Consider the following 10,000-nt stretch of genomic DNA (forward strand, 5'->3'; position numbering starts at 1 on the left):
GTGGAATTGCCTTTCCCCTAAGATCGAAGAGAACAACTTCAAGGTCTTTTTGCACCTTATGATTTTTGCAAGTTTGAGCATTAACCCATCGCACCAGACCGTATCGTACGCCGCTGATAGGTCTATAAAACACAGCACCTGTTTGCTGTTTTCTCTCGAACCCGTGCTCAATATGCTCTGTAAGGGCAATGACCTGCTCCGTGGTGCACCTCCCTTCCCTGAAGCCTGCCTGCTCTGGTGGCAGGGCAGCGTCTAGGACCGGCCCCCATCGGTTTAATAGAACACGCTCCAACAATTTGTAAAGACAGCTCAGCAGCGATATGGGTCTGTAACTGTCTGCCTCCTTCGCCGGCTTCCCTGGCTTCAGGATGGCAACTATCTTCGCGTGCTTCCACACTTGTGGAAGCTTTCCTTTTGCAAGGACGTCCGACATTGCCTCTGCTAGCCAGGCCCGTGCCCTGGGGCCCAGATGCGTCACCATATCGGGATATACACCATCTATCCCAGCTGCTTTGCCGTTCTTCACTTCGCTAATGGCTGCACCCACTTCTCGGGGACTGAACGGGGCCGTCCAGTCCGACTCCTCCGCAGGTAGCGAGTCCAAAATCGTACGGTACGCCTTGCGGACACCGCGCTCAAAAGCCTGATTAGGGACCCGCTTGCTACGGTTCTTAATATTCTTGGCAATTGTGTCTGCCTCGCATTCCGGTGCAGCCTTCGCGAAATTCCGATCTGGGTCCAATTTCTTTATCAGACGCCAAGCGTGGCGGCTGGAGTGTGTAAAGTCGAGACTTTCCACGGTCTCCTGCCACCGTTGCTTCCTTCCCTCTGCCAGAGACTGGAGTAGTCTATCGGCTGTGTCCTGGGACTGGGTCTGCTGGTACTCTCGGTACAGCTCTTCCGACTCTGCTGTCCAGCAAGGGGTGTAGAATTTCCGTTTGCCCCGTGGAATAGAGCGTTGAGCGCTCTTAACCAGTAGCCTACTAAATCTGGTTATATTCTTGGACTTGGGAGGAATGGCAGGGCAGACCTGCTCGATATAGGAACTGAATTCCTCCCAGTCAGCCTTCCTGAAATTCCATCTGCAAAGTGGGAGAGACTGCACCCTCGGTATTGTCACCCCAGCTGTGACAAGAACCGGCCTGTGCTGGCTATGCGGAAAGTCCCCGAGGACTGTCCGCTTCACCTGCAACGGTTCACCGTTCGCGCCTTTCGTTACGAGGGTGAGGTCTGGAGTATACTCCTTCTTATGGCGGGTACCCCGGAAGGTACCCTTGGCTGTAGGATCGTACACTAGGTGCAGATCATTACAGTCCATCCATGAGCGGAGTTGTCTTCCTGCCTCGTTGCAGTCTCGGTAGCCCCATTCGTGATGGTGGCTATTAAAGTCTCCCAGACAGATGGAAGGATGGCTGACCACTGGTACCGGTGGTGTAGTCCAAGTCGCTCTAGGTGGTTTGTAAATATTATGCAAACACAGTCCACCTACTTCCACGGAAATTCGGTTCACCCCATTGCTGTCCGTTACGCTCTCAATGACCCTTACCTTCGATGGCTCTTTAGCGTAAACGCTAACCCCTCCTTTGAGCCTCGAAGTGTCCTCGCGTTGGACCACCGTATAGCCTGGGATCTGGAATCGGGAAGATTGCGCGCCTGAATAAAGGTGGGTCTCCTGTAAAAGGAGGATATCAACGCAATGAACGGCCAGTAGCTTTGATAAAAGCTCATTTTTTGCCATACTCTGGCTCTCGACGTTCAGGGACAATATACGCGTCAGTTCGCCATCCCCGCCGTCGCATTTTCCAATCGGCAGGCCGCGAATCGATTGATGCATGGGACGTTTGCTTTTTTCTCGGACGTGCCGACGACCCGGGCGACACGAACGCGGTATTATTTGGCTAGGCGGCAGACCGCTTCGCCATTGACGGGACTGTTTGGGACTCGACATAAGGACAATAGTGTGGCGCCCGGGATAGGGCTGCTATTCGGGCACCGGGTTTGGATCAAATTTAGTCACACACCGGGGCGAGCAGCTCATGTGGCTCGTTGGCTCGATACCCGGGATGGTCTCGTGACGGTCGACCGGGATTTACACCTTTGCCCTCCCGTGTGCCTCAAGCCCCCTCACCAACTGCAAGGTAAAGATCCACGAGATCTTTGTGGCGAGTTTAGTGTGGCAACCATACGTTTGTTATGTTTTATCTAAATCATAAAATAAGCTAAATTAGTAGATGAGTGATTATGCTTTGTGTATTTGACTTGATGATATAAAAGGTAAGATCATGAATTATAACGAATAACAAAATAAAATTTAATACTATTATATGATGTGTACGCGAATATCCTTGTAATGATGTTTTACCAAATTTAGTCTGTTCTGAGTTTTCTGTGAAAACGCCAACCTGACAATTATATAGTCTCGTGCGAAAACATAACAGTCAACATTCTCCCCTCGCCTCTCCCACACCCAGCGACATTGGCCTTGCCAAGTCAGTCATTACAGAACATACCCTCTTCTATCTCCGTCTCTGTCTCTCATTCATTCCCTCTCTCTCTCTCTCTCCCACCTTCTGTGTAGTGTGTAGGTATTGTGGATAAATAAACTGTGGTTGGCGAGGTGTGTTGAAGTGAAAGAAAAGTTCGGTGTTCGCAATAGCATTAGATCGCTGACCAAGTATAGTGTGCTCTGTGTCGTCTACGCTAACCACAAGTAAACGATCTTATGAGATGAATAATACACATGTATGGACAGTCAATTCTGGTCAATTCTGGCTTCCTAATCCAATTGTGATAGGCTTAACCTTGCTTTCCAGTTCCGTCATCATTTGATTCGATTAGGACGGATAATATTTTGTGATTATTTGTTATTTTTTTTTGTTTTGTTTATGTTTCTCAATAACGGTCATTGAATACCCTTAATTAAAATGCACACCACTAACTGAAATATTAGATCGTCTGATTTGGATTAGCTCTCATTTTGTATGTGAGTCCTACATATATATAGACTCGAGATGTGTAACTGTAATTTTTTCCTTGCATGACAGAAAACAGAAGACGAGGGCATTCGAATACCCCGATTTCCAACTCCGATAGCAGACGAACTTACTGACCTCTCTTTGAATTTGAAGTTGTCTTACCAATGTTCAATACAGTTGTGCTGATTAAGTCTAGAATTGAGATCTTGGAACCTATAGCCTATAGTCTATAGTAGTAGGAAGGCTACATAATATTTATCTGTGTTGCAGGTCATTCAATGGAGTAATTCACATTTATCGCGTTGACTTGGGAGTACACATTATCTTCTAAGCTAGGATCAGATGTCAACCACTGTAACGGTAAGTGGTTTTACCTATCTGCATACCATTGTAGGTAGATAATGTATGTTCTCTTTAGGACAACACAATCATTTTCCAGTATTAGCTGATATACCCTGATGAACGAGGCCAGTCTATATTCTGGGTACATTTTTAAAAAAGTGAAAACATCATCAGTGTCTTAACACACATGGGAAAATTATTCTACTGAATCAAATGTTAGACATGGAAACAACACACGTATACACACACACACACACTCTGTCTCTCTCTCACACACAAACACACATGGGTTACTGATATTGCTTGAAATCTATAAAAACGTGAACTGTCACTAAACAGGCTACCAATATTAATACTTAGGACGAAACTGTGCAGGGCGTCATTACAATTTTTATTTTTTTTTCCTACAGACAACATTGTTACCGGCCAGATCCTCATTTCACACCTGCTTATAATGAGAATGTGATTAAAAAGTAATTTCTGAGGAGTCGATTTTACAATTAAAATGAAAGAACAGAAACAACAACCACACCAACAATAATAATATTATAATGCTAATAGTAATTAATGAGATTTAATTGATTTCACAGTGATGTTTTGAAAGAAAACATTTTTTCCCCTTTAACAAGGTCATTCAGCATTTGAGCAAAAAGTTGTAATATGTTCTACGGAGTTGGCTTTTGGTTTAATTTTGCTGCATCTCTTTCTAAATTTTGACTTCGGATTAAGAGGTAGAAATGCCGGTCACCTTTTTTTTCTTTCTTTTTTTTTTTTGTTTTTTTTGTTTTTTTTTTTTTTTAGTTTTTAAACTTCTTTTTAAGAAATTGTTTTAAAACTTCTTTTAAGAAATGATTGTCGTCCAACTAACCCAAAAATGACTAAGAGAGTCTGAGTGATATCCCGGTTTCTCTAGCATTAAAAGGGCAGAAAAAAATAGCTTGCCGTCTACAGACAGGACACCAGTCGCTTTATACTTTCTGCCATTTTTAACAGAAAAAGTACACCGTAAACAACCACAAAAACAACAACGGAATAACAAACAACCCCCCCCCCCCCCCCCCCCCCCCCCCAGAAAATAACAAAGACAAACCCGACTGAAGCCACGAAACGGGTCCTTTTGCTGCTGATTCAAGTGCACTACAATTAGACCTATCGTCATGTATAGATAGTATGCCCTTGGCTGGCTAAGAAGCTCACATGTGTAACCTTAAACGTTTAAAGTCTGGTTAATACAGTTTAATGAGAATTACTCATAAACGCGGATGGCAAAAAAAAAAAAAAAACAATAACAAAGACCCGAGTGACGTCAGTTTTATTCTATATGTAAATATATTTCGTCGGGTTCATGTTTTACATGGTCTTGACCTTTGAACCAGTACTCAGCATCCAGGTTACAAGAAACACCAATTTGTTTAATCTATAATGAGCCCCCCTCCCCCGGAGGAATAGTTAGTTGTACATAGTGAAGTTTGCATAAGTTTGGGTAATATTAATTGATTATAGAGAATGGGAATGTAAATTGAGAATGAGGAAAGCTCACAGGAAGGTTTCCATCCGGTGTCGGAGTCAATGGCCATTTTAAAAGAACTGAGTTAATTAAGGTCTCTGTTATAATAGAGAGTTTCTCAACGGTTCAAAAAGTAAATGTTGCTGCTCGAAGCTCGAAGAAATAAATAACAATGTGAAGTTGAATGTAAGCTTCGATTTAATATACGAAAACAGATAAAATGAACGTTTCGGGTTTCCCCTTTATCAACAAAACAGGATGAATGAAACACTACAGACGAATGAGATAATGTGGTAGTGACGGCGTTGTTAAGACGAATAAATAAAAACATTGATGGGCAGGAAATAGTATGCTGCAAATAACACCACCACCAACAACAGACTAGAGAACTAATTTTCTCAGCCCATGTCTACTTCAAATTATTTTTACAACGATATTTTCTATTAAAAGACTTTTTTTCAATAACAAATCCATTCTAAATTAAAGATTAGTTCAATTATTTTTTTTTTATTATTTTTTTTTTCAAATTGAAGTTTTATAAGGAGTTGACCCCCGGGATCAAGTTTGCCTCATGTGGGGCGAAGTGGCCAAGTAAAGTATTTAAAGCATTACACTGTGATCCGGAAGGCCCCGGGTTTGAGCCCCGCTTCAGGCACTTCCGTTTGTTCCCGTATTAAACCCATATTTGCTCACTTGGACAACATGGGCGATTCCTGTTGACATCAGACATCCTGTTTGATGGATTATCTATATTCCTTCATGGAATGCCTGGGAGCCGGGATCTTATGGTGCCGTTGCGAAATGGCGTATTTTTAAATTTTTTTTTTTGTCATGTAAAAAACCTCTATATGCTAAGCAGTGTGATTAATATATGACCATTATGTTTTCCCTTTTGGAAAGTGCATTATTCCATTTCTATAATTTTTTTTTTTTTTTTGGAGAAAATTGATTTAAACAAGATTAGAACCATAACCATAATGGTAGGATAGTTATTCAACAAGTCTTATTAAGCAGCGAGAGGCTCCAGATAGCTCAGTTAATAGAACACTCTCTTCACATGCAACGGTACCGAGATCAATCCTGGGTTCAGTCGAGCTTTTTTTTTTTCTGACATCCTCTGTCCACCAGGCATTGGTTGGGTTGCTGGGTCTGTTAAATCTGGCGGAAATTGCTTTGCGATAGACTAGTGTCCTATTAGCAATTGCTATTTTACATTTCACGCTATAGAAACCGGGATAAACTCCTCAACTACTTTTTTTCATGAAGCGATAGGGAGCAATGCTCGACAATTGTACAAATATTTCCTTTTGGATGAATAAAGTACATTATTATTATTATTATTATTATTATTATTATTATTATTATTATTATTATTATTATTATTATTATTATTATTATTATTATTATTATTATTATTATTATTGTACGGACGTAGAAAGGTTTTACTGTTTTAATCGTTTTTACAGATTCAGCAAACGCTACAATAACAATGTATTTACAATCAGAGTTAGTCCTTCCTATCCACCACGCCAGGCGATTTATTTTCGCTGGAGTAAGGGGTTTTAGGTAGTTTTATTAACGACTTATTTCCTTTGTATAAATGGAACGAAATCGACATCAGTCAGCTCTTTGTTATTGATTTTAGACAGCCATTTATACATCGATCAGACTATAAACATTCAGGGTTACACATAGTTTTGTGTGTTGGTAAGTTATATCCGGCTGTCTGTCGTAATTTTATATAAACGCATAGCATCATTTTTTTTCATACACACTCGCGACACACACTCAAACCAACAACAAAATTTACACTTGAGCTTTTATATAGCGCAATCTCCACTAAACGTGCTCAAAGCGCTTTACATAAGGCAACTGACCAGTATCAACACATGGCATATAGAACAAGACATGACGCCTGTTATTACAATTTTTCAGAGACAACGCTGATAACGGTCAAGTACTATTTTTACTGACGAGTACGGTAAATGAATGTGAGTAAAGAGTCTTTTCCAAGGACTCAACTATGAGCCGAGACAGGTTCGAACCCAGGACCTTCCGATCCGAAAGCGAGTGCCATATATACAACAAGACCACATATCTCTGCACAAGCAAACAAAACAAACAACCACACACACTCAAACATTGGGAGTCTCCCATTCCTGAGGTTAAAAAAAAACAAAAAACAACCGCACACACACACACACACACACACACACACACACACACACACAACATATAATCCAACCAGGCCAATTCCTATATTAAGGTCAATCTTCATGCTATGGGTCATGTGTACTGTTACATGGTGTGCGAACACGGAAAGGTTTCAAGTAGTTCACTGACCATTCATTCATTTCATAGCATGCTAACAGTACATATTATTATGGAGTACCATCATTGTCAACGGGATAGTCTTGGCATGCTGGCCTTAGTTTACTTCTTTCTTATTCTTTTGGTACTCGTGTAAGTACTTGGTACCACAGACTACTAGGAATACATCTGGCATTATTGTAACAATCTACACTATTGATGCTATGCGTTTAGGTAAAATACTCAGTCTCCACCAGACAGATTAACTATCCCAACACAATCAAAACTGTGTGTAATCTTAAAACTGTTATTGCATGACTGTTGTAATTTAGTGAGAACTAATTACTGGCAGGCTGTTAAAATATTAACAAAGAGCTGAGTGATTGCAACTTCGTTCCTTCTATTGGCTTTACTCGTACTTATCAGTAGCAGGCATAGTGTGTATGGTTTGAAAATAATTATCACGATGATAATTGTGATGATTACATTGACGATGACGACGACGATGATGATGATGATGTAAATGATGATGGGTTGAATTTAAGTCATTATTGTATCATCATCATCATCGTCGTCGTCGTCGTCGTCCTCATTGCTATCATCATCATTTTAAAAGTCGCCCAGTTTACCCCCAAGATCATAATCCTCATCGGCTCTTACATCTTTCACTATCATCATTGAGTGTTGTCAATGCCAGGCACTATCACTGATTCTGTATTTGAGATGAAGAGGGATATAGATCTACCTATTTTCATAAGAAATATTGTTTTGTATTTTTTTTAAATTTTGACTGGTTTCAGAATTATTTTTTAATGAGTTATTTAAATGAATTGGTGTAAACTTTTTTTTTAATTCGTGCAATGCTAAAAAAAAAAATAATAATAATAATTATTATTATTATATTATTGTATCAAGTGGCAAACATTAATTTGTTTTAAAAATCATCACTGCTCATTCGTGACTCGTTGTGTAGCCATCGTAAAGTTATAGCCTGACACTGACCAAAAAAATGACGTCAAAATGCCAGTCTTTTGCCACAAAAGAAAACAAATCGTGAGTTGTAGTCAATAGTTCAACCAATGTAATAACTTGTTTCCTTGAGCTCTACTAACGACAACTCACGAGACGCTACACAAACCAAAAAAAATGACGTCAAACTGCCAGTCCTGGAGGGTTCTTGTGCCAGGCTGTACCTTAACGATGGCTACGCTCGTTGCATCCAAACGGGTATTGTGTTGGGTTGATATTGGGTGCCGAAAAATGTCCTATCGCCAGAAATAGGAGACTTGAGTCAGGATCCGTGGAATAATCGAGGGATTTGGACAATAGATCCGTAACGGATCCTTGTGGCTATGTGGTCTTGTGGTATGTATGGCACTCGCTTTCGGATCTGAAGGTCCTGGGTTCGAGTCTCCCTCGGCGCATAGTCGAGTCCTTTGAAAAAGGCTCTTTACTCACATTCTCTCACCGTACTCTGGTGTAAAATGAGTACCTGACCGCCAACAATGTTGTCTCTGTCGGGGAAAAAATGTAATATCACCTAACAGGCGTCATGTCTCGTTCTATATGTTACGTGTTTCTGTTACTCAGTGACCCCCTTGTAAAGCGCTTTGAGCACGTTAAGTGGATATTAAGCTATATAAAAACTCAAGATTTTTTTTTAACCCTCTCCTTACCAACTCTAAGAAAATCCTCATTATGTTACAGTGAATATTTTTATTATTCAGATTTGTTTTGTGCATTACAGAATTTGAAGAAAACTCTTGCTTGTATTTAATTTTTATAAGAATTTAAATGCTGTTTTTTTAAATATCGCTTTATTCAATAAAAATTATGTGTAGTATGTTAGGATTGTTTTTGAGGTTGAGTGTAAAGAAATTAATTTTTTAATATTTTGAATAGGTTTGGCAGTTTTGGAATAAAACCCTGAAAATAACCGATTTTAAATTTGAAGTTTACTTGTAAGACATCTGTCTGGTTCTTCCTGACATTTTAACGTTTTGGGGTGTTTTACTTTATAAGAATCGATGCATTATAAGATGTACAACCACTCCCACCCCCCTCTAACCCCCCTTTAATCTATTTACTTTTTACTTTTTGGAGTTTATTTTTTGTCATGTTATTATGATGACTTAAAGATAAGTTTTAAAAAATTAAGCCCTTTCGAAACGACGCCGTCAGATCCCGTTGCCTAGGCATTCCATGAAGAAATTAATATAGATAATCCATCAAACAGGGTGTCTGATGTCATTAGGAATCACCCATGTTGTCCAAGTGAGCAAGAATCTTGCCCAAGGAAAAAGAAACGAAAGTGCCTGAAGCGGGGCTCGAATTGGGGACCTTCCGGCTCACAGTGCAATGCCTTAACCACTCGGCCACTTCGTCCCCCCCCCCCCCCCGAAGTCGCCATTAGCACTCACATGTTTGCTAGTCTGATCGTAGCCTTTGGTAACTTGTACTGAGAGCCGTTATGTTAAAGTCATTCAAAGAGATGTCGTTAGTAGTGCTGAAAGAAAAAAAAATGATCCCATTGGTTGAACTTTTGAATACAACTCACGATTTGCTTTCTTTTGATGGTCAGGCTTTATATTTTGACGTAATTTTAGGTCAGGTCAGGCGTACCCATCGTAAAGTTATAGATAGTATGCGCTTTGCTAAGAAGCTCATAATATTGCCATCCGGAAGTATAACGGACCAACACACAAAACTGTGTGTATCCATGAACGTTTATAGTCGGGTTAATGCAGTTCAGTGAGCATTACTCATAAACGCGGATGACAAAAAACAATAACAAAGACCTGAGTGACGTCATCTTCGAACTATCTATATAGCCTGACACTGACCAAAAACTGACGTCAAAATGCCA

The 10,000-nt window shown here is 40.3% G+C and overlaps 1 protein-coding gene across 2 annotated transcripts in view; it reads left to right on the top strand.

The window, feature by feature from the left end:
- The first annotated feature begins 2,126 nt into the window (after positions 1-2,126).
- LOC144978221 (protein cycle-like) overlaps positions 2,127-10,000 on the top strand; it is a 111,776-nt gene continuing 103,902 nt past the window's right edge. The window contains exons 1-2 of one of the 2 annotated variants that reach the window (XM_078924014.1): positions 2,127-2,274; positions 3,246-3,335. The gene's annotated coding sequence lies outside the window, so the exon portion shown is untranslated. Of the gene's footprint in view, positions 2,275-2,475; positions 3,336-10,000 lie in introns of those variants that run through there. The other variant, XM_078924013.1, reaches the window with a different exon arrangement.

Source organism: Berghia stephanieae, chromosome 8 (genome assembly GCF_034508935.2).
Source record: "Berghia stephanieae isolate SIO BIC M18660-M18661 chromosome 8, UCSD_Bste_1.3, whole genome shotgun sequence".
Classification (NCBI taxonomy): domain Eukaryota; kingdom Metazoa; phylum Mollusca; class Gastropoda; order Nudibranchia; family Aeolidiidae; genus Berghia; species Berghia stephanieae.